This window comes from Trichosurus vulpecula, chromosome 6, assembly GCF_011100635.1.
Source record: "Trichosurus vulpecula isolate mTriVul1 chromosome 6, mTriVul1.pri, whole genome shotgun sequence".
NCBI classification, from domain to species: Eukaryota; Metazoa; Chordata; class Mammalia; order Diprotodontia; family Phalangeridae; genus Trichosurus; species Trichosurus vulpecula.
Window position 1 is genome coordinate 16,729,886 of NC_050578.1, and position 25,382 is coordinate 16,755,267.

The window sequence follows — 25,382 nt, forward strand, 5'->3', positions numbered from 1 at the left end:
GTCCTTTTTACAACCTACTTAAACTACTACATGATATCTTGACAAATCTTGATGCCTCCACTCTTTTCAGCCTCTAATTCAGTCTTTATTTCATTGTTGGATTAAACTTCCTTATTCAGAGAATATTCCCTTCAAAAAATCTCTAGTGACTATTATATAGTGAGTCACGTCCAAAATTTTTTAGCCTGCATCTGAGGCTGTCTACAATATTTTTTTGCCTTACATCTCTTGCCTTATGTCTATTCCACATACTCTCAGCTTATGCATTTGCTCTTATAATCCCCATTATTTCCTCCCTGCCCAATTTTACCTGCTCAATATACTACTCGTCTTTTAAAGTCAAACTCAAATGCCAACTCCTGTGTGACGTTTTTCCTCATCACTCCAACTAGTGCTAATCTTCATTTACCCTTTTGCTAGCACTATTTTCCACAATTTTCTGACATGTTTTATCAAGAGTATAACTTTCTCATGTCTCATGCACTTCTCAGATCCTTTGTCTGGCTTCTCATTCCCACCACCCAATGCAATGCTCTTTCCTAGGTCAGCAGAGATCTCTTTGTTGCTAAATTTTGTGACTTTTGCTTCATCATTTTCCTTCTTGATACTTGGTCTCACCCTTCCCCTTTCCCATATTTTTATCCCTGGGCTTTCATGATACTGTTCTGTCATTTTCTTTCTCTGAGTCTCACCTATCCTTTCCTCTTTCCTTTGTAGGACTATAATCCATATCCTACCCCTTTATACATGGGTGTAACTGAGTGCTCTGTGCTGTTATCCTTTCTTTTCTTTCTCTCTACATATTCCTTTTTACATATCCTTTTCTGATCTCTTTCTTAAATCCAGTTCCACATCTCCACCTGACTGGGTACAGGCCTGGGAAAACACCTTCCTCACCCTTAACTTTCCTAGAACTTTCCTACATGGCCAAGTCTCCGGCAATCACCAGAGGCATTGGCCCATCCTAGTAACCCTTTCAACTAGCTTCCTGTTGTGACCTATGCCCAAAACTCCAATTCTCTATTACCTCTAACCTAGCTCAGTCCTTCATTGTCCAGATGGCCCCAGGCCACTTTCCACCCTTAATTCCATCTAAACCCCTTCAAGGTATTTGCCTGGGACACCTGGACCTTCCCAGTCCTTCTTTGTCACCTTCCAGTCACCCCAGACTGCTTGGCCACTTCTAGATCCTTCCCACAGTCTTTCTGTATATAAAGTCCATCTTTGCCACCCCACCACCACCACCATTAAATTGCTCAGATTCCTTAAGAGCCTACCCAATGGCTCAGATTCTTTAAGAGTCTGACCAATGGCTCAGATTCAATCGGTCCTGCTTGTCAATACAAGCCTCACAAATGCTCAGATTTTTAAAATTGGACCAGTAGCACAGATTCTTGAAATCTCACCCACCCAATTGGTGTACTAATAAACCTTGCCTTTGGCTGAAAGAAAACTTGGGTCAAATTCACTGGAAGCAGGACCTTCATTACTTGTCTTTGAATTTTGGGGTCACAGTGAAGGGTTGTAGGTTTTGGGAACCCCCTTGAACTCTCCTTGAATCTTCCCACTTGATCTGGTGTTGACCTGAGGCCACAAGCCTGCTACCCTTACCCTAGGTGGCCCTCCATTGTTTGTAATCTCTGGATTACCTCCAGCTACTTCCCATCCTTGATTCTCTCAATTCCATTATCTTGCTTCCTGGTGTTTGGCCTCTAGTCACCCCACTCCTATCAAGATCTTCCCTAGACTCTTCCTTGAGACCCTCCCTGGACCCCTCCTCCAGTCACCCCAGACTTCTTGGCCACCTCTTAGATCACTCCCACAGTTTTTCTGTATATAAGATCCATCTTGTCTCCATGAAGGTGCTCAGATTCAATCCAGCCAGCTTGCCAGTACAAGTGCCACAAATGCTCAGATTCCTTAAGAGTTTATCCAATGTGGCAGATTTTTAATAAACTTTGTTTTTCTTTAGCTGAAAGAAGGTTTGTCTCCAATTCATTCAGGAAGGACCCATGTGTTGCTATTTCAGGGTCCCAGCACCTGTAAACCTCCACACTGACACAGCTAGACCCCAATACAACTGCCTGACTAACATCTTTACTTGAAGGTCCCATAGACATTTCAAAGCCCAGAGTATTCAAAACAGAATTAATTCTCTTTCCTCCTAAACCTGTCCTTTCTCTTCATTTCCCTTTTTCTATAAAGGACTCTCGCATCCTTTCACTCACCCATATGTGCGACACAGGAAACAATCTCTGTTTGTCTCTGTCACGCATCCTCTATATCTAATCTTGTTGATTTTGACCTCCTCAATGTTTTTCACATCCCTCCTTTCTCTCTCTTCTCAGCACTACTGTAAGAAATGGGAGGAGGAGTTTTGTTTCCATAGCATTGAAGGTGTACCTTTCCCCCTCCCCCACCCCAGCTTTAGCAGAAACCAGGCCTCAGGTAGGTCAGGTGAAAGGTCAGAGGCTTGTGCGCATGTTTAAATGAGCCATTTGCGGAGGGCATGATGTAGCAGTCAGGGGGTTGTATCTGGCCAGTGAAGAGCCTGGCAGGAGATTTGAGGTGAGGGTCTGGGATCCATCTGAGTCCTTTGCACTTTCTCCTGTACTCTGTTCAGAAGAGGGACCCATTTACTCAGGGGGAATAAATGTAAATTATAATTAAAATGTTCCTGACTTCCCAACAAGTCTTGCTTATTCCTAGACAAGGTGAGTATGTTCCTAACACTACCACCCCCCTTCTTAATGATGTACAATCATTATCTCTCACTTAAATAGATTTAATAGCTGCTAAGTCTTCTCTCTACATCCAGTCTCTCCCCTTGCCAATTTCCTACATGCAACTTACATTAATATTCCTAAGGCATTAGACTGTACATGTAACTATTCTGTACAAGAAGCTTTAGTAGTTTCTCCTTGTCTCTATGATAAGATACAAAGTCCTCTTTTTGAAACTTAAGTCCTGAGAAGATTCTGGGAAGATGGCAGATTAGGTCAGAAAACTTTATGCTCTTCAAATTTCCTCCACAGAAAAAGACAGAACATTGCCTAAGAGAGAATTTAGAGCAGCAGAAATAAACAAAAGTCAGGATAAAGTAGTTTTTTCTCCAAACAACCTAAGATGACCCTAGGAAAGATTTGACTACCAGCTGCCAAGGTTTGGCCTGAGTGAAGGGCAAACAACTTCAGGCAAACTCTGCGGAATCTGCAAACAACAAGCCCTATGGGCAGCCGGGGTTGGAAGGCAGACTCAGACTTAGAAACTTTTCATCTCAGAGACAGTGTGGGGATCTGAATGCTGAGGAGGAGAAGACTAAAAGACCTTCTACTGTCAAGGGATGCCAAGCATCACGCTGATCAGATGCGTCCTGGGCTGTGGCACACAGCTGGTGAGTGCAGTGGCGGAGGGGTGGTTGAAGAAATGAGGGAGTGGTTTTCTTTCCACAGTGGGAGCATTCCTCTTCCTCCCCCTTCCCCCTAGCTTTGGCAGAATGTAGGTCAGGTGACTGATTGGAGCTGCTTGGGATTGGAGCTCTGATCAGGCAGAGGTTAGGTCTCAGTTCAGTAGGGTGAAAGGTCAGAGGCTTGTACACATGCTTAGAGGAGGGCATGACGTAAGCAGTCAGGGGGTTGTATCTGACCAATGAAGAACATGGAAGGAGATTCGAAGGGAGGCTGTATCAAAGGATTGGCCTCCATCAGAGTTCTTTGTACTTTCTCCTGTACTCTGTTCAGAGGAGGGACCTATTTACTCAGGGGGAATAAATGTAAATTATAATTAAAATGTTCCCAGCTTCCTGATGAGTATTGTTTATTCCTAGACAATGTAAATATGTTTCAAACAGTGGGGACCCTGCTGGCTGTGGGCACTTGCAGGAAAGAAGAGTCCCTGGCTCAGGTTCCAGGGAAGACACTCAGTCTGACATAATTCCAGTGAGTTGGGTTTAGCCCTGCCATGGCTCAGAACTCTTTAACTCAAGAAATCCACCAGCCTCAACTTCCCCTAGTAGCAGATGTTAGAGGAGTGTAACACCATGCCAGAGTATTGCTAAAAGATCCCACTGTGAACATTAACTTATTTTAAGTGAGGAAAAATGCTAATTCAGCATATTTAATAAGTAGTATAACATTTTAAAAGAACATTTGATCTTTAAACAGTGTTAAATAATTATAAAAATGCATTTGCTGGTTGTTACCAATGACTTCCATGCACATATCATGATTATTGTTATCCTTCGCAGTAGAAATTTTAGAAAGATTCTGGCAATTCTGCCAAAACATCTTCCCTGTTTTGGACAGTGTTCATTCCATGACATGTAAATTTAAAAAGCAAATGTGACTTTAGAAATGGCAAATAAGCAGAAACTATATGCACACTTCCATGCCTTTTACAGCTGCATTTAACCCCAATGTATATTGATTTTTTTCAAAGAAATTTAATTTTTTGAAGTATGTCCTCACCTCACTACAGTTCATTCTCTGTCATATAGAAACAAAAAGCAAAACCAATAGTTTCTCATGCCCACTGAGTATTTAATTTTTCCTGAAAATCTCAAAATATTTTTCGAACAGTTCAATTTTACAGTTTGTGATTAAGACCTTCATTTACACAAGGAAAAGAAGACTTCCTATCACATCTTGCAAACCACAGAACTGGAAGGGGAAATTTTAGTGCGTTAATTCTTTATAACCATTATAGCCAATGTTTACAAACTATAAAGTGTTAAATACTTGCTGCTGTTAGGCTCCTCCTCCCTAAATTCTGTGAGAAAGTATGTTGGTTGGTAAAGTTTGCTCCATGTTTTCAGCTAGATGAATCACCTCTATTCATTTTTAATATATTCTGCATACACATGCAGATAGATAGATAGATATACAGACAGAAAGACATATGGAGAGAAAGCAAGAAAGAAAAATTTCTATGTGCAAAGCACTAAAAATAAAAAGAGAAAACTCTAGAGAGTGGTACAGCAGTGTGTTGTGAGATCAATATTCTACCCTTGCCCAACCTCCACTCCATGCACATTTGGTTAGTATTACCATAAAATGAATTGAAGCCAAGCTCAACATTTGATTGATTCAGGGGACTAAAGGTTCAGGCTATTGCCATCTCTTCTTGGTCAACTGAGGACAAAAGAGCAACAAGGAGCTCCAGGAATACTCATGCACCATGGTAGACCACAGCGGACATCTCAGCCAATGGAGCTTCATTTAGCTAAATCAAATCAAGGGATATCATCAGTGCATATTCTTGTTGAATATCCTTCTCCTGCAATGGTTAAGTAAATTTCTTTTCTGTTAACTATTCAATGTTAAGTGTCTCATTGTGTTCCAATATCAAATGAATGCAACTGGCAATTCAAAAGAAAGTCCTTATGAGGCTGCACAGAGTACAAAGTGTATTGGCTGATGCCATTTCCCATGTAGATGTGGTTGGGGCACCTGAAAGGGTCTTGAGGCTGTATAAAGAGAATGATTTGGAGAGATTTTCTGGTATGAGCAGACTCATTCCAGTCTTCTAAACTTGTAGTGGATAGCAGCTTCTTTGACTGGCAGTAGAGACCTGGGGAAGCATTTACCAGGCATTTGTGGACCTTGGCTTCTTCATCTCCTGGTTGGATTCTTTCACTGAGAACACCTGGGGAGATACAGCAAACTCAGTTCTCTCTCTCTGAGGCCGACATGGAGTTCCTAGAGCACAAGCTTCTGTTCTTTATTTCTTTGGGAATTTGTTCTTTTATTTTAGGCAAAGGGATTGAAGGCTATTACTTTTTAGTTTTGAAAGGTCAGAAAAACAGGCTACCCATGGTACAGGATTTTGTGAGTCAATTTCATGCAGGTTTTTACAACTATCCCAATACTCCTCAAGGAGCAAACGATAATCTTCAAGGCCTAATGGTAGTTGAGATGAGAACTCATCTACCAGCAAGATCAATTGGACTTGAACTTGATGAGACCAATGCTATTAAAATACTCCTAAGTCTGACCTTAGTACCCCAAAATGGTATAGGTGAGACTATTTCCTTAAGACAGTGGGGGGGGGGGAGTTTATACTTTTGCTATTGGTATATCTTCAAAGTAAATATCCCTTCGTAAAAGCTAAATTATATTATTTGGTTAAATGAAACTGGGAAAAGTTATTTGTACCTAACAATGGGGGAAACATATCCAGAGAGTCTTCAGCCAATGGTATTAAAGAAAAGACACACCATCCCCCGAGGGATGTCCATAGGCCCTGAAGAGTAGATGTAGCCACCCTTGCTCTGAAATAGTAAATCCATAAATCATACTCTTTAATACACAAATTACTAGAAGATTGGCCTGTTTTAGGCCCAGCTCAAAACATAAGAGAAAGAAAAATTGTACAGATTACTATGATAAAATGGAAGCAGTGGGGAAAAATTCAGGAAAATTTCCAGGAGAAATTTGAGAAGGAAGAACTCAACTCCACCTCAGCATAGGACATAGTGACTTTAGGAAAGACTTCATGGAAGAAATGGCATGGGAATCGAGCCTTTAATAAAGAGAATTCATCAGATAAAATGTGAATAATGGCTGTATACTTAACTAATAGTCCCCTCATCCCCTCAAAAAGCAATTGTCAAAATGAAAGGATGATCTAATATTAAAATACACTATATCTTACTTAGTGCTGCCACCCTTTGGGGAATTCTATACTCTCAGGGCACCTTTCAAAACATTTAGCTTCTTACAATCAAACTCTCTTCTGTGGAAACAGTCATTACCAATGATACACCACACTGTTCATTTTCCCCTACCCCCATAATTTTCAGTGTTGACAAGAAAATGGATAACCATACACTTGAGCCCTCTGAGAACAAAGGAGGGTGTGTGGGGTGAGGTAGAACATTCATGTTCTAGGATCTTGGGATAATGGATTGAAGGGAAAAGTGAGAAAGAGAGTTTTTCTATCAGCTTCCTAGCCATCAGGCAAATAAGAATCCATGGTAGCAGCCAGATCACAGATGATTCTAAGCCATGATGGTCTTGTCTCAGCTCCTACTTGATATGTTGATGCTCATAGCACTCATGCCTTCAACTTCCAAAACCATATACCAACATCTCTGAAGAAGATGAAAAAGGAACACAAAGTAGAGAGTATGCAGCAGCCATAGATATCATCCTTTTTTATCCTGTCATGCTGCTCCTTGTAACAGTAAGGTCTTTTTCAACCTCAAGGAATTCTACATTCTGTCTTCTCTCTCTCTCTCTCTCTCTCTCTCTCTCTCTCTCTCTCACACACACACACACACACACACACACACACACACACACACTTTAGAAGCTAATTCATTTCTTGCAAGGGATCTCAGAATTGGCTCCCGCTAGTTGCCCTCTGAATCATTCTGTGCTGGCAGAATAATTCAAAGAGGCAGTAAAAACAAAGCTGAGATCATTACTTAAAATTGAAATACCTCAGAAACACCTCTTTGAGAGAAAGCTTGGAGTGAAAAAAATCTATATATGTGTATTAATTATGCATAGATGCTATTCTAGCGATTCACTTCCCCAGGAAACTGAAGTAATTGCACACACAACTGAATTCTACTATATAGGGATGAAATATCCAATTTGGAAAAATTGGATTTTTGTAGTGGTTAACATGTAACCTCACTGTGCCCTCAGATAATTTTGCATTAAAATTCAATTCCTCTCTCTCCTTCTCTCTCTCTCTCTCTCTCTCTCTCTCTCTCTCTCTCTCTCTCTCTGTCTCTCTCTCTCTCTCTTTCTCTCTTTCTCTTTCCCTCTCTCTCCCTCTCCCTGTCACACACACACACACACACACACACACACACACACACACACACATGCACACAAATACACACATAATCTGCTTATTTTTATTGGTGACTAAGAATGTTTCTCACTTTTGTTTCTTTAAGAGAGACTTATAGAGAAAAGAAAAAAAAAAGAAAACTGCATATTCTCCTCAGGCTAAACTTTAACAGGGTTTTGGAGTGATTAGAGATAAATCACATGATAGATATAGTAAGCTAAAGTTCAATAAAACATTTGCCAAGTTCTTACATACTATCTGTGTGGCAAAGATAAAAAGGCATGAGTAAGATAATAATCCAAAGTTTGTTGAATTACTGAACCTCAAACAGTAGTAGTAAATGGATCAATGACATCATGGAGGGATGTGTCTAGTGGAGCCCCAAATTGGTCTGTCCTTTAACCTTCACTGGACAACATTTTTAGCAATAACTTTGCATTCATAACAATGAAGGCATTGATAGAAAGTTTCTTAAATTTGCATTTGACATGAAGCTGAAGAGGATAGCTAAGATAATGGAGGTAAGAGTAAGTTTTGAAAGATAGCTCTACAGGCTGAAAGAATGGGCCAGATAAATGAGATAAAATTAAATTAGGTATAAATATAATACTAAATTTGGATTCAGAAAGCAACTGTAAAAGTATAGGAAGGGGCACGGTTATAAGATAGTTTATGTGAATATGAGGATCTGACCACTGCAGTGCCCACAGAATGAGTCAACATTTGACAAAGTAGTGAAAAAAAGATTAATTTGATCTGGATTCAATTAAATTCAAGAATCATTCTATTTATACATCTTTTGTTAGTTCTTAGGGGTTAAGTCATTTTTCAGTCCTGTCAACTCTCCATGACCCCATTTGAGGTTTTCTTGGTAAGGATTCTAAAGGGGTTTGCCATTTCATTCTCCAGATCATTTTGTACTTGAGGAACTTGGGAAATCAGGGTTAAGTGACTTGCCCAGAATCACATAGCTAATCAAGTGTCTGAGGTCAGATGTGAACTCATGAAGATGAGTCTTCCTGATTCCAAGGGCAGTGCTCTATCCACTATGCCACCTAGCTTCCCTCAGTTACTGGGTATACAAAAGTTTAAAAAAAACAGTCCTTCCTCTCAAAGAGCTTCAATTTCCCTTTGGGATACATATATCAAATTTTAGAAAAATATAAGATAATAAGCAGGATAACAGTGAAAAGAGCATTGGGGGCAGAGCAGAGTTAAGATGGCATAGTAAAGGCAGGGACTCATTTGAGCTCTACCCCAAGCCCTTCCAAATACCTGTAAAAATGACTATAATAAATTCTAGGGCAGCAGAAGAAGACAGAGACAGAGATCAATTTCCAGCCCAAGACAACCTGGAAGGCCAACAGGAAAAGTCTGTTATATTGGGCTGTGGGAGGTGCGCAGTTCAGCACAAGTGCACCAGCTTAGGCCAGGCCCCAGTAAACCCGGAGAAGGCCTCAAGGGTCTGAATCCCTGGAAGCTGTGGCAGTTTCCAGACTTCTCAACCCACAAATGCCAAAGACAACTTATAAGGTCAATAGGAAAGGTCTGGTGGACATGGGTAAGAGAGGAGCACAGTCCAACCCTGGCCCCAGCACAGCCCCAGGTCAGTGACTATGAAGCAGAGGTAGAGGCAGCAGCTCCTTCCAGAGCTCTCAGCCCACAGACAGGAAGGAGACCAAAAAACTGATCAGAAGGAGATTGTGGGTGTCTCTTTACTGGCACTGAGCCAGGACTCTGTTACTTTGCTCATATGTGGATCTGGGTGGTTGCCCTGGGGCAAGGAGGAGCACTGGCATAGCAGAGCTTGTGGCAACAGTAGACATGGAACCTTCTCACAGTTCCAGGGCAGAAAAAAGTGCTTATGGTCATAGACCAGAGCACAGGCCAGGAAAGGAGTAAGTGTCTCTTCTTAGATCATATCGCCTTGGAAGAATTGAAAACTTACAGGTCCCTAGAAGTGTCTCTGAAAACAGCTGCACAAAACCTCTGAAGATTGAGACAGTACATTCTCCACACTGGATGTAGAGCTTAACCTTAACAAAAAGTTAAAAATCAAGTAATTGGCTGGGGAAATGAGCAAACAATGGAAAAGGACTCAAACTATAGAAACTTAGTTTGTTGACAAGGAAGATGAAAACACGCACTCAGAAGAATACAACAAAATCAAAGCTCCCACATCCAAAGCCTCCAAAAAAAATGTGAACTGGTCTCAGGCCATGGAAGAGCTCAAAAAAGATTTTTGAAAATCAAGGAAGAGAAACAGGGGAAAAATTGGGAAGAGAAATGAGAGGGATGCAAAAGAAATTATGAAAAGCAAATCAACAGCTTTCTAAAAGAGACCCAAAAAAACACTGAAGAAAATAACACCTTAAAGAATAGACTAGACCAAATGACAAAAGAGGTCCAAATGAGGCGATGAGGTGAAGAACGCCTTAAAAAGCAGAATTGGCCAAGGGGGTCCAAAAACTCACTGAACAAAATAATTCCTTAAAAATTAGAATGGAGCAAATGGAAGCTAATGACTCTATGAGAAATTAAGAAATTACAAAACAAAACCAAAGGAATGAAAAAATAGAAGACAATGTGAAATATCTCACTGGTAAGATAACTGGGCTGGAAAATAGGTCCAGGAGAAATGACTTAAAAATTACTGGACCGCCTAAAAGCCATGATCAAAAAATGATTCTAGACATCATGTTTCAAGAAATTATCAGGGAAAACTGGCCTGATATTCTAGAACCAGAGTGTAAACTAGAAAATGAAAGAATTCACTAATCACCTCCTGAAAGAGATTCCAAAATGAAAACTCCCAGGGATATTATAGTCAAATTCCAGAGTTCTCATGTCAAGGAGAACATATTGGAAGCAGCCAGAAAGAAGCAATTCAAGTATTGTGGAATCACAAACTGGGTAACACAAGATTTAGCAGCTTCTACCTTAAAGGAAAAGAAGGCTTGGAATATGATATTCCAGAGGTCAGAAGAGTTAGGGTTAAAACCAAGAATCGCCTACCCAGCAAAACTGAGTGTAGTCAATGGTAAGGGGGATTTACATTCAATGATGTTGAGGAATTTAATGCATTCTTGAGAAAAAAGCAGAGCTCAGTAGAAAATTTGACTTTCTAATACATGACATAAGAGAAGCATAAAAAGGTAAATAGGAAAGAGAAATCATAAGGGACTTACTAAAGTTGAACTGTTTATATTCCTACAAGGAAAGATTATATTGATAATTCATGAGACCTTTCTCATTATTAGAGTAGTTGGAGGGAATACATACATACATATACTATATATATATATATGTATATATATATATACATATATATATATATATGTATGTATGTATGTATAGACAGAGGGCACAGGGTGAGTTGAATATGAAGGGATGATATCTAAAAAATAAAATTAAGGAGTGAGAGAGGAATGTACTAGCAGAAGAAGAAAGGGAGAAGTAAAATGGGGTAAATTATCTCACAAAAAATCAGCAAGAAAAAGCTTTTACAGTGGAGCAGAAGAGGGGAGAGGTGAAAGGGAACAAGTGGACCTTACTCTCATTGGAATTGGCTTAAGGAGGAAATAACATACACTATCAATTGGTATGGAAATCTATCTTACCTTATAGGAAAGTAGGGGGGAAGAGGATAAGAGGTGGAAAGGTGACATAAGGAAGGGCAGAGTGGTGGAAGGGGTAATCAGAAGCGAAACACGTTCAAGGAGGGACAGGATGAAAGGAGAGAGAGAATAGAGTAAACAGGGGTAGAGAGAATAGGATGGAGGAAAATACAGGTAGCAATAGTAACTATGAAAAACAAATTGAAGCAAGTTTCTCTAATAAAGGCCTCATTTCTCAAACATATAGGGAATTCTGTCAAATTTATAAAAATAAGAGTCATTCCCCAATTGATAAATTGTCAAAAGATGTAATCAGTTTTCAGATAAAGTAATTAAAGCTATCTATAGCCATATGAAAAAATATTCTAACTCACTTTTGATTGGAGAAATGGAAATTAAAACAAGTCTGAGGTACCATCTCTTACCTATTAGATTACATAATAGCATAGAAATGATGAATGACAAATGTGGAATGGGATGTAGGAAAACTTAGACATTTATGTGCTGTCGTCAGAGTTGTAAATTGATTAAACCATTCTATAGAGCAATTTGGAAGCCCAAAAGGTTATAAAACCATTCATACCCTTTGACATAGACATATCATTACTAGTTCTGTATCCCAAAAGATGAAAAAAAAGGAAAAGGACCTATATATGCAAAAAATATTTATAGGAGTTGTTTTTTTTCTGGGGGTAAAGAATTAGAAACTTAGGGGATACACATCAATTGGGGAATGGCAGAATAAGTTGTGGTATGTAATTATGATAGAATACTATTATACTGTTAGAAATGATAAGCAGGATGCTCTCAGAAAAACCTAGAAAGATTTAGATGAGTTGATGCAAAGTGAAATGTACTGGATATAAAGTAATAGCAACATTCCAAGATGATCGGCTGTGAATGATTTACCTATTCTCAGCAATACAACAATCCATGACAATTCTGAAAGACATGATCAAAAGTGCTATCCATTCCCAGAGAAAGAATTGATGGTACCTGAATACAGATTGAAGCAACATTTTTTTCACTATATTTTTCTTGAGCTTTTTTAGTCTATGTTTTATTTCACAACATTACTGTTATGGAGGAAAAAGAAGCATTGGTTGTGGAGTCAGGGAACCTAGGTTCAAATCTCACTTTTGACATGCAGAATCATTGTGACCTCGGAATAATTACTTAACCTTTTTGGGCTTCAATTGCTTCATTCGTAAAATAGTGTTGAATGAAATGCCCTCTGATTTACCTTTCTCAAATCTGTGATCATAGGACCATAGACTGCCATATGTAACTCTTATTGCAAGTGGTTACCAATATTGTTTGTCACTTTCATGGTGGCATGCTTGTTGGGCTCCTGGAAAATAGATGATGCTCTTGCACTTTCCAAGTGTCCAATGAAACAAAGCAAGGATGTGTGCTTACTCCCATGCTTTCTAGCATGATGTTTCCAGCAATGTTGTCAGACAACTTCAACAAAGACAAACACAGCATCAAGATCAGCTACCACACAGATTGTAAATTATTTAACTTGAAAAGGCTACAACTTCAGACTAAAGTGGAGGGAGAGTTGGTAAATGATTTTTTGTTCACAGATTATTGTGCACTCAATGTAGCTCATGAGTCTGAGTTGCAACAAAGTATGGATCAAATCTCTGCTGCTTGTGCTAACTTTGGCCTAACAATTAACACCAAGAAAACACAGTCAGCACTACACCATCCATACATGGAGCCATTGGTTAGAGCAAATGGAGAAACACTGAATGCTGTAAATAAGTTCAATTGCCTTGGCAGTATCCTTTCCATGGATTTACACACAGCTGATGAGTTTGATGCACACATGACCAGAACTAGCTCAGTGTTTGGGAGTCTCCAAAGGAAGAGGTATTAGACTATCAAACTGAAGGTCTACATACCCTTTGTGCTGACCTCATTGTTGTATGTATGTGAAACCTGGATGATATACAAGTAACATGCCAGGAGGCTGAATCAGTTCCATTTGAATTGTCTTAGGAAGATTCTCAAGATCACCTGGCAAGATAATGTATTAGATGATGAGTTCCATTCTGGAGCTAAACTGCCAAGCATTCAAAGTCTGCTGCAGAGAGCTTAGCTATGATGGGCCAGTCATGTTGTTCAAATACCAAACATACATTTTCCCAAAAGATGATTTTACAAGACAAGTGCTCACATGGAGGTTGGAAGAAGTGATACAAGAACATTCTCATGGTTTCTCTGTAGACCTTCGGAACCAATTGTGTTACATGGGAGACACTGGTAAAGGACAGTTCAGCACGGCACTTTTGCATCAAAGAAGGCATTGTGCTCTTTGAGCAAAGCAGACTTGCAGTAGCTCAAAAGAAAAGTGAGATGTGCAAATTTAGAGACATCTCTACTCCAAATGTTGATGTGGACTATTTGTACCAGATCTGTTGTGAAGCCTTCCAAGCTCATATTGGTCTGATCATCCACAATCAGACACACTGTACCTTGGCCCCAACGTAGTGTTGTCATTTTAATCCTCTTCAAAAAGAGAAGGACAACAATCCACCATTGTGAATGGTTCTCATAAGAACCATTAGGTACGACATATCCTACCCTGATGAAACCTAGAAATATCTGTAACTGGCCCAGTCTAAAGGGTATTGAGGAAGACTCACTCAGATGCCAGAATCATAAAGAAAGGTAAGAGATTAACCAGTCAGAAACTAAGGATTATGGTCCAGAGCTGAAAGAGACTTCAGATGCAATGTAGTCCAGACCCCTCATTTTACAGATAAAAAAAATCAAGGCCCAAAATGATTAGATGACCTGCCCAAAGTCAGATAGTAAAGGTCAGAAGTGACACTCTGAATCCAAGTACTCTGACACCAACAGCAACAGTTCTTTTCACTACATAATTCAACCCCTCAGGGCAGAGCCAAGATGGCAGCTGGAAAGCAGGAACTTGCTTAAGCTGTCCCCAAAATCTATCCAAACACCTGTAAAAAATAGCTCTGAGCAAATTCTAGAGGTGTGGAACCCACAAAATAGCAGAGGGAAACGGGTCTCCAGTCCAGGAGAGCCTGGATGGTCACTGGGAAGGGTATATCCCACGGTGCTGGGAGCAGAGCACAGCCCAGCGTGTGCCACACCAGGACAGACCAGACCTGGAGTCAGCCAGCCAGAACAGGCCTTAGTGCCACAAATCATTGAGCTCTGGCAGTTACTAGACTTCTCAACCCACAAATGCCAAAGAGCAAGTTAGTGGGAAACTGCAGAATTGAGTTTAGAGTGGTCTGGCCCCTTCCCTGGAGGTGGTGGAGGTGGTGCAGCAGTGGCAGTGGCAGCAGCAGGAGGCTCTTGAGCCTGCTCCCAGAGCTCCAGAACCAGCTGCTTCCAGAGTCCCTGGCTCACATGGGGGAGGAATCTAGCAGCAGATCAGAGCAGGAGTACAAGGAGCACTTTATGGGCACAGAGGCAGTTTCTCTTACTGTGCCCGGCTTCTCTCTGCAATGCGGTCCTGGTTGGCAGTCCTTGGGGAAGGAGGAATGCTGCTGTGATACAGTCTGCAGTGATGGTGGAGTAGAAGTAGCTCTGCAAACAGCAGCACTTGGACTCTGAAGCTTGGGACAAAGTACTATCTACTCTACAAGCAGTCATAAACTGACAAAAAGCTCAAGGGTCAAATAGTTGGCTAGGAACATGAACAGACAGTGCAAATGAACTCAGACTCAAACTCAGACTCAAACTCAAACTCTAGATTCCTTTTTTGGTGACAAGGAAGATTAAAACGTAGAGCCAGAAGAAGTCAACAAAGTCAAAGAGCCTACATCAAAAGCCTCCAAGAAAAATATGAATTCATCTCAGGCCATGGAAGAGCTCAAAAAGGATTTGGAAAAGCAAGTAAGAGAAGTATAGGAAAAAATGGGAAGAAAAATGAGAATTGTGCAAGAAAACCAAGAAAAACAATTCAGTGACTTGTTAAGGGAGAACCAAAAAAATACTGAGGAAAATAACACCTTAAAGAATAGACTAACCCAAATGGCAAAAGAGCTCCAAAAAGCCAATGAGGAGAAGAATGCCTTGAAAAGCAGGATTACCCAAATGGAAAAGGTCCAAAAGACCACAGAAGAAAATACCACCTTAAAAACTAGATTGGAGCAAGTGGAAGCCAGTGACTTTAAGAGAAATTAAGATGTTATAAAACAGAACCAAAGAAAAGAAAAAATGGAAGACAATGTGAAATCTCTCATTGGAAAAACCACTGACCTGGAAAATAGATCCAGGAGAGATAACTTAAAGATTATTGGACTACCTGAAAGCCATGATCAAAAAAAAAGAGCCTAGAAATCCTCTTTCAAGAAATTATCAAGGAAAACTGCCCTGATATTCTAGAACCAGAGAGTAAAATAGAAATTGAAAAACTCCACTGATCACATCTTGAAAAAGATCCCAAAAACAAAGCTCCTAGGAATGTTGTCACCAAATTCCAGAATTCCCAGGTAAAGTAGAAAATTCTGTAAGCAGCCAGAAAGAAACAATTTGAATATTGTGGAAACACAATCAGGATAACACAAGATGTAACAGCTTCTACATTAAGGGATCAAAGGGCTTGGAATAAGATATTCTGGAGGTCAAAGGAGCTAGGATTAAAACCAAGAATCACCTACCCAGCAAAACTGAGTATCATGCTCCAAGGCAAAATGGATTTTCAATAAAATAGAGGACTTTCAAGCTTTCTTGATGAAAAGACCAGAGCTGAACAGAAAATTTGACTTTCAAATACAAAAATCAAGAGAAGCATGAAAAGGTAAACAAGAAAGAGAATTCATAAGGGACTTAGTAAAGTTCAACTGTTTTGTTTACATTCCTACATGGAAAGATGATGTGTGTAAATCAGACCTTTCTCAGTATTGTGGTAGTTGAGGGGAATATACTTATATATAGGCAGAGGACACAGGGTGAGTTGAATATGAAGGGATGATAGCTAAAAAATAAAATAAAATTAAAGGGTGAGAGAGGACTATATTGAGAGAGGGAGAAAGGGAGAGATAGAATAGGGTAAATTATCTCACATAAAAGTGGCCAGAAAAAGAAGTTCTGTTGGAAGTGAAAAGGGGGCAGGTGAGGGGGAATCAGTGAATCTTGCTCTCATTGGATTTGACTTGAGGAGGGAAATATACACACTCAATTGGATATCTTACTCCCCAGGAAAGTAATGGGAAGGGGATAAAAATGGGGGGATGACAGAAGGGAGAGCATATAGGGGGAGGAGGTAATCAGAAGCAAACACTTTTGAACGGGGACAGGGTCAAGGGAGAAAATTGAATAAAGGGAGACAGGATAGGATGGAAGGAAATATAGTTAGCCTTTCACAACATAAGTATTGTGGAAGTGTTTTACATAATGATACATGTGTGACCTATGTTGAATTTCTTGCCTTCCTAGGGAGGGTAGGTGGGGAGGTAAGAGGGGAGAGAATTTGTAACTCCAATTTTTAAAAGCAGATGCTCAAAAAAAGTTGTTTTTGCGTGCAGCTGGGAAACAAGATATATAGGAAATGGGGCATAGAAATCTATCCTGCCCTACAAGAAAGCACGGAGATGGAGTGGGGGAAGTGGTATGACACAAGAGAGGGCTGACTGGGGAATGAGGCAATCAGAATATATGCCTTCTTCAAATGGGGGGAGGGTAAAAATGGGGAGAAAATTTCTAACTCAAAATCTTGTGGAAATCAGTGTTGAAAACTAAAATATTAAACAAAAATGATAAAATTCAGAAACAAGTAATTCAATCCCTCAGATATCATGAACTCCAAAGGAGACTTTCTCCAGTAATTCTGATCCTGCAAGATCTGGACATAACAACATGAAAGCTAAGAGTCACAATGGACTGAGAATTGGTCTTGGAATCAGGAAGATTTGGCTTAGAAGGTTCCTCAAAAAATCACTGGCTGTGTTACCTTGAAGAAGTCACATAAAATCTCTCAACACTATTTTATTTACCTGACAAACATGAGGTTAAAATAGACATAGCACTTACATCATAAATTATTGTGAAGAACAAGTGATTTTATGGCCAAGCTAGCCATAGAAGTCTGAATTGTCTCCTGTGTGAAGTGCTTTGCAAACCTTAAAGTGTTCTGGAAAGGTCAAAGTTAGTGTAATGCTAAAGCACTGAAATTTGAGTCAGGAAAACTGATTGAAATGCTAGAGCTAAGATCCTAGGAAAATCATTTAAATTATGTCAGCCTCAATTCATTCCCTTGTAAAATGGGGATGAAAATATTGCCTGATTCTCAAGAGTTATCATGAGGATCCAGTGAGATAACATATGCAAAGCAAATTGCATACCTTAAAGTACTATATAAATGTTAGCAATTATTATTATCACTTGATAAAGTGATAATAGGCATAGTAGCAAATGTATTTTCAGTGCTTGTGATATAGGCAAGATATTAGTAATAAAAGTGGTGCATGTTGGAAGGGCCAGCTAAAGTTAGGAACTGCTCGCTGCCATGTTGGAGGGAAAGCAGGTAAAATTGAGAAGATACAATAAGTACATATGGAAGAGGTCAAAGCTGAAGGGGTGTGTATTAAAGTTGGATTCTTCTTGTTGTTGTTGTTTGTCCTTTGTTTTCAAAGAAGACCATGGCATCAGGGAAATGATGACATGACTTGCAGTTGACTTTGATTTGAGTGAGGGAGGGCTGTGCAAGGTCACCAGCCTCACTTTCTCCTCCAGAGATATAAGGTTCAAGTGGCCAGATATTCATCAGAACAACTGGAGATGGCAATTGGAGACCCTGGACCTTTTAGGCTAAGGCCTCTTCAAGTTCTCACTTTGAGTGAGGTAACACCCATTCAGTGAATAGGGTTCTTTAAGGAGTTGAGGGATGGCCCCTTTAATAAAAAAAAATCAAACTGGGAGGGGAAGACCCTCAGGGTTGCTGGCCAAAAGAGAAACAGTTACTATTGACATTCACTCTGAGCCAGGAGGGCCCAAAATATAGCCATTAAGTGGTGCTTGGGCAGAGACCTATTGTTGTCCAATCTATGAGCTCCAGAGTGAAATGGATTTGATGTTTGGTATTTGAGAGAAGAGTGAGAGAGAGAGGGAGGAGGTAGGGAGGGAGGGGGTGGGGGAGGGGGTGGGGGAGGGAGGGAGACAGGGGGAGAGAAAGAGGCAGAGGGAAAGGGAGAAGGAAACTGAGAGGGAGAGAGGGAGGAAGGAAGGAAGGAAGAGAGGGAGGGAGGGAGGGAGGGAGGAATCTAGCCAGTAAACCTCAAGTTAACTGGGGAGCTTTGGGCCATCAAAATTTCCCTTCCTTTGGGGAGAGGACAAGCTGAGTTACCCAGCAGGCTATACCAGCTGCCCATTCAGGCAGTTTAGACTACTCACAGGTTGTGTTTCTCCAAAAAACAGATTCTAAAGGCCCAGTGGGAGAAATGAGAAAGAGATCATATGAACTCAGGGGAAGTAGGTTAGAGTTAGTAATGATGATCAATATTGCAAAGTAGGCTATAAGCTTTGATTTGTCCCTAGGAAAGTGTACCTGGATGACAGAGGTTAGGGAAATAATATGATTAGAGGTGAGTTGGAGGGGCTTATTGGCCAATAAGAGAAAAAAGGATCAAGCATCAAAAAAGATCAATCAGAAAAAGGAAAACCATGAAGGGTTAAGCAGGCTTTAAGTTCTGTTTGAGATATTAGAATGTTGGAATTCCTACAGACCAGGTTTTCACCTTGATCTCCCCTTCTGTGGTCTGTCTTCGATGCAGTCACATTTTGATTTCTAATTTTTCAATTCAATTCAGTTCGATATGTCTTTATTCAGCCCCTACTACTATCGAGAAACATAGTTCAAAATTGGTTTCTGTTTTTGTAGTTAAACACATATTTAGTAAACTCTTTCTGTGTAATGGGCACTGAGCTAGATGCTGGGGATACTAAAGTGAAATAAAACAAAATAAAAATAGTCCACACCTTCAAAGCGCATGCCCTAGTTATAACCATAGTTAGCCACAGAGCTCTGCTTTCTAAAGCCAACAAAAACAATGCTAAGAAAATCGAACATACTGATTTACAGATTCTCCAAAGAGAAGTCAGACACCACATTCCTACAAATCATGACCTATTATAACAAAACCAAACTGTTGAGTCAAAAATTATGGCCTACTCCTAGGAACCATATTTAATAACAATACAATTCTATTCCAGTACACATAGAAGTAAGGTCCTCTTCGATTTCATTGGAAAGCAATGCTAAAAGGTGTATTTTTCATAGCAATTCTGCAGGATTTGATATTAACTTTATGACAAGTGATGCTATTTTTATCTACCTTTGAGAAGAGGTCAGTAACCTTGGGTTTTTTCCCTTGCATAAATTGCTTACGTTACACTGTAAGAATTTAAAAGTCCAATGCATTGGGTAATATGCTTGTTGAACAGCACATTAAATTTTCTTTTTCTTAAATCTTCAATAATTTTGAAAAATAGAAATAATTCTGTGAGTCTTATTAAGAAAGGTTATCTTTTAATATATCTTTTAAGGCTGGAAGTTTAAATAGAAGGTTCATTTGTATTATTTCCCAGATTAATTTCATTTCAATTTTATTAGTTTACCAATTTTCTGTGAGACTTTAGAGGAATGATATTTTTCTACACTACATTAATATTTTAACATTTAATAGTTCAACCACACAAAGGTGCTGATTTTTAGAAAGAAGTGTTAAAAGTAATTTAAGATTTTTGAATAAAAGAATAATTATAATCACCTTAGAAATATAAACAATAAATTCAAGTGAAATAGCAAGTGTTATCAACTGCAAAAATAGTGTAATTAAGTAAAAGAGTACTAAAATTAGAGTTCAAGCACCTGAGTTGAAATCCTATCTCCAGCACATACTACCTTCATTACATTTGTTACTGTAAACAAATCACTTAACTACTCAATTACTTAATCTATGAAATGAGAGGATTCTTTGTTACATAATGGGATGGAAATTAAGGGGAAATGACTCTGGTGGATAAGTGAAAAACCACTTTAAAAATGAGAAGAGCCCAGAACTTTGGGTTCCTATAATCCTCTAGTATAGATTAACTCATCCAAATAAATCAATTTCTTTTTAAAATTATTTTTATTTATTTCATTAAATAATTCTGAATTACATGAAAAATTTTTAAAAATCAATTTTTTAAAAATTTGAGCTCTAAATTCTCTCCTGTCCCACATGTATGAGAAAGAAATTGTGTCAAACACGTGAAGCCATGCGAAACACATTTCTGTATTATCCATGATACAAAAGAAAATGCAAACAAGACAATAAAAATAAAGAGTAAAAAAGGATGCTTAAATCTGCACTCCAAAGTCATCAGCATTCTCTCTTGTGGTGGATAGTATTTTTCATCATGGATCCTTTGAAATTGTCTTGGGTTATTGTCTTGATCAAAGCAGCTAAGTCTTTCATGGTTAATCATCATTACACTATTGCTGTTAATATGTTCAATGTTCTCCTAGTTCTGTTCACTTCACTTTGCATGAGTTATTTAAGTCTTCCAGGCTTTTCTGAAAGCATCCTGCTTATCACTTGTTGTTACACAATAGTATTCCATAATAACCATAACTTGACCAGCCATTCTCCAATTGATGACCATCTCCTTGACATCCAAATTTTTGCCATGACTAAAGGAGTATGTGTGTGTGTATACATATATGTGTATATATATATATATATGTGTGTGTGTGTGTGTGTGTGTGTGTGTGTGTGTGTGTATGTATGTGGGTATGTATGTATATATATGTATATGTATGTGTGTATCTGCATACACACAGACACACATACATATACACACACATACACATCATACAAATCAGTCCATTTCCCTTTTCTTTGATGTCTTTGGAATATAGACCTACTGGTAGTATTGCTACATCAAAGGGTATGCACAGTTTTATAGCCCTTTGGGCATTGTTCCAGATTTTCTCCAGGATTTGTGGACTAGTTTCCAATTCCACCAACATTGCATGTGTGCCAATTTTTCTACATCCCCACCAGCATTTCTCATTTTCCTTTTCTGTCATGTCAGCCAATGCAATAAATGTCAGATGGTATTTCAGAGTTGTTTTAATTTACATTTCTCTAATTAGTAGTGATTTGGAGCAGTTTTTCACATGACTATTAATATCTTTGATTTCTCCTTCTGAATGCTGCCCATTTATATCCTTTAATCACTTATCACCTGGGGAATGGTTTTTTATTAAATTTGGCAAAGTTGCCTATATATTTGAGAAATGAGGCTCTTACTAGGAAACCTACTCTAAATTTTTCCCAGTTTCCTATGTTCCTTCTAATTTGTCTGCATTAGTTTTGTTTACGCAAAAACTTTAAAAATTTCATTTAATCAAAATTATCCATTTTACATCCTATGATGTTATCCCTTGTTTGGTCATAAATTTCTTCTTTTTTCCATGTCTCACAGGTGCATTTTTCCAAGCTCCTCTAATTTACTTATGATTTACCCTTTATGTCTTAATCATCTATCCATTTTAACCTTTTGTTGGTATTTGATACAAGATATTGGTCTATGCCTAGTTTCTGCCGTACTCCTTTCCATTTTTCTCAGCAATTATTTTTCTTACCCCCAAAGCTTAAATCTTTCAATTTGTCAAACACTAAATTGCTGTGGTCATTTACTACTGTATATTATGTACCTAATCTATCCTACTAATCCACCACTCTATTTCTTATCCAGTCCCAGATTGTTCTGATGATTACTGCTTTGTAATATTGTTTGAAATCTGGAATTGCTAGGCCACCTTCCTTTATTTTTTTGTTGATTCCCTTGATATTCTTGGCCGTTTGCCATTCCAGATGTTTTTTTTTTACTATTTATTTCTAGTTGTATAAAAATAATCCTTGGCTACTTTGATTTTCATGGCACTGAATAAGTAAATCAACTTAGGTAGAATTGTCATTTTTATTATATTGGCTTAGCCTATCCATGAGCCAATTGTGAAAAGCATTTTGTAATTGTGTTAATATGATCCCTTGTTTTTTCTTGGCAGGTAGACACAAGTATTTTATATAATCTGTTGTTATTTCAAATGGAATTTCTATTTCTCTCTCTTTCTGCTGGGATTTGTTGACAGTATACAGAAATGCTGATGATTTCTATGGGTTTATTTTATATCTTGCAACTTTGCTAAAGTTGTTAATTGTTTCAACTATTTTTTTTAGTTGATTCTCAAGGATTCTCCAATCATACCATCGTATAATCTAAAGAGATATTCTCCCTCAGGACTTCCACTCCCTCTTGATAGAAAGTGCTGCTCATTGCCCTTCAGCTATGACCCAGAAGCGGCTGTAAGCCACAGAGTTGACAAATAGCATCTGGTTCTGTGTCCAGGCTTATTGCAGGGGCCCCTGTAATCTCTTTCTAAATGGTTGTCAGTTCCCTTTACCATCTTGAGCTTGAGAACTCCCAAAGCTGCTACTACTTCTGTTACCACTACCTAGTTCCACCACCGCTATTTCACCCACGTAAGTTCTAGGTCATTCTCCTCCCCAATGTTAGACTGAAAGGACATCTCATGTGACCTTTTCTTCCCTCTGCCACTTCAGAATTCAATTTTATTTCAAAGTTCTTTAGAGGAGAATATTGGGAGACCTCAGCTGAGGGCTTTTTTGACTCTGCAATCTTGGCTATACCCCTGGGAGTCCTGTCTTTTTTTCTCTCTTACACACTTATCAAAAAGAGCTATGAAATATCTTGTGGAGGTAATTAGGTGGAATAGTAGACAGAGTACCAGATATGGATTTAGGAAGACCTGAGTTCAAATCTGATCTCAGACACTTACTAGCTTTGTGATCCTGAGCAACCTCTTTCTGTCTGTTTTCTCATCTGGAAAATGCAAATAATAATAGCAGTTGAGTCCCAGGGTTTTGTGAGGATCAAATGAGGAAATATTCATGAAGCACTTTTTAAATACTACAATGCTATATAAATGCTAGCAATTATTATTTTATTTTAATTCTTTTCAATTTTCTTGATGTTTCATTTTTCCATTACATACATTTACAGATTATGCTTACTTCATGAGAGGTCTCTTGTAACCAGATAAAAGAATGCTACCGCTGCTTTTGCCGTTGTTGTTGTTATTCAGTCCTTTCCATTGTCTGACCATTCAGGATGACATTTGGAGTTTTCTTAGTAAAGATACCGGACTGGTTTGCCATTTTCTTCTCCAGCTCTTTTTATAGATGAGGAACGGAACCAAAAAGGATGGAGTACCTTGGTCAGGGTCACGCAGCTCAGAAGTGTCTGAGGCCAGGTTTGAACTCATGTAGATGAGTCTCGCTGATTTCAGGCCCAGCATTTTATCTACTGCGCCACCTAAAACTAGTAATCCAATGACATCATTTGAGAGTATGTACAAAATTACATATGTTTATCACCGTCCCACCTTTATGTTAAAAAAAACCAGAAATTCATTTTCTATCCCTCCTACTCCCCACCTCATTAAAAATGAAAAAGAAAACATTAAATTTTAACAAATAATACAAATGAGGTGTGAAAGGAAGAACCAATACAGAACAATTAGATGGGGGAGGGGGGCTGGTACCATAATTCTCCATGTGGAAATCACACCCTTTTATGAAAAATTTGGGTTCTAAAACTGAGTGAATCTTATGCAGTGGCTGTAGATTTTTTTTACTTTTATTTCCCACTTTTTCATGCTTGTTTTTGTGCTCATTGTTGTAGATTTTTTTCTTACTTGCATTTCCCACTTTTTCATGCTTGTTGTCTTTGCGCTCATTGTTTTGCCTTTGTTACCAGCATATTAGGTTATGTTTTGCCACATTCTGCCCAGAAATGGCTCAGAAAAGATTTTCATACAGTGCTGAATTCAAGTTAAAAGTGATCCAGTTTGCAAACATGAATGGAAATCGTGCTGCTGAACATAAGTTTGGTCCTCCTCCAACTGAGAAAACAATCTGAGACTGGCTACGGAAAGAAGAAACCCTACTGAAAACACCACGGCAGAAGAATGCCATGAGAGGCAAGTCAGCAAAATGGCCTGATTTAGAGAGGGAATTAAAGATATGGATTGAAGAGCAAAGAGGAATTGGAACTCCTGTGTCCACAAAGATAGTTCAGCATGAGGCAAGAAGAATTGCTGATGTAAAAGAAGTTACTAATTTCAAAGGAGGACACAATTGCTGTTTCAGGTTCATGAAACAGAATGGACTAAGCATGCCTACACACGCCAGACTTGCCCAAAAGATACCTGAAAGCTATGAGCAGATGAACGAAATGAATTCAATAACTTTACGTAATACATTTTTTTCAAATTTCGGGCCCAAAAATTAAGGTGTGTCTTATACATAGGAGCAGCTTATACATGGGGAAATATGGTAGTTCTGGAAACCTACTTTCATCCATAGGGAATGGGTTCAAATGGGAAGAATACATATACATTTAGGAGAGTATAAAAGTCTTCTAAATGTAGAAAGAAATAAAACACTAAGGGATAGGGAGGGAAGAGAGGATAAGGGAAGGTTCTTTAGAGGGAAGGGTGAGGGAATATGTAAAGGGAAGATATAGAAATCTTTAGATAAATTGGAGTAAGGAGATAAGGGAGAAATCCTTGGAAGGACAAGGGAGGGATTTATAGAAGCAAGTGTGAGGGACTAAGTCAAAGGGGTATACTAAAGGGTGTTTAGATTTATGGAAATGGGAGGATGAGGAGGGATCATTGGAGGGTGGCTAGGTTAAATAAACAGGAAAGCAAGGTAGCAGGTAGAAGAAAAGTAGAGGAGTCAGGAAGGATAGGAAATAAAATATCTGCACAAACATAAAAAACAAAGATTAGCAATAGAATTTCTTAGGGAAACTATGTGTTCATGTATTTATGTATGCATGTGTGCATGTATGTTTGTATATGTATGTGTGTATGTATATATATATATATATATATATATA

The 25,382-nt window shown here is 38.8% G+C and overlaps 1 long non-coding RNA gene across 1 annotated transcript in view; it reads left to right on the plus strand.

Annotated features, from left to right (window-relative positions):
- Window positions 1-3,236: 3,236 nt before the first annotated feature.
- The window catches only part of LOC118855302, a 40,561-nt gene continuing 18,415 nt past the window's right edge, over window positions 3,237-25,382 (plus strand). The window contains exon 1 of the long non-coding RNA XR_005010736.1: window positions 3,237-3,394. This is a non-coding gene — a long non-coding RNA (uncharacterized LOC118855302). The remainder of the gene's footprint in view (window positions 3,395-25,382) is intronic.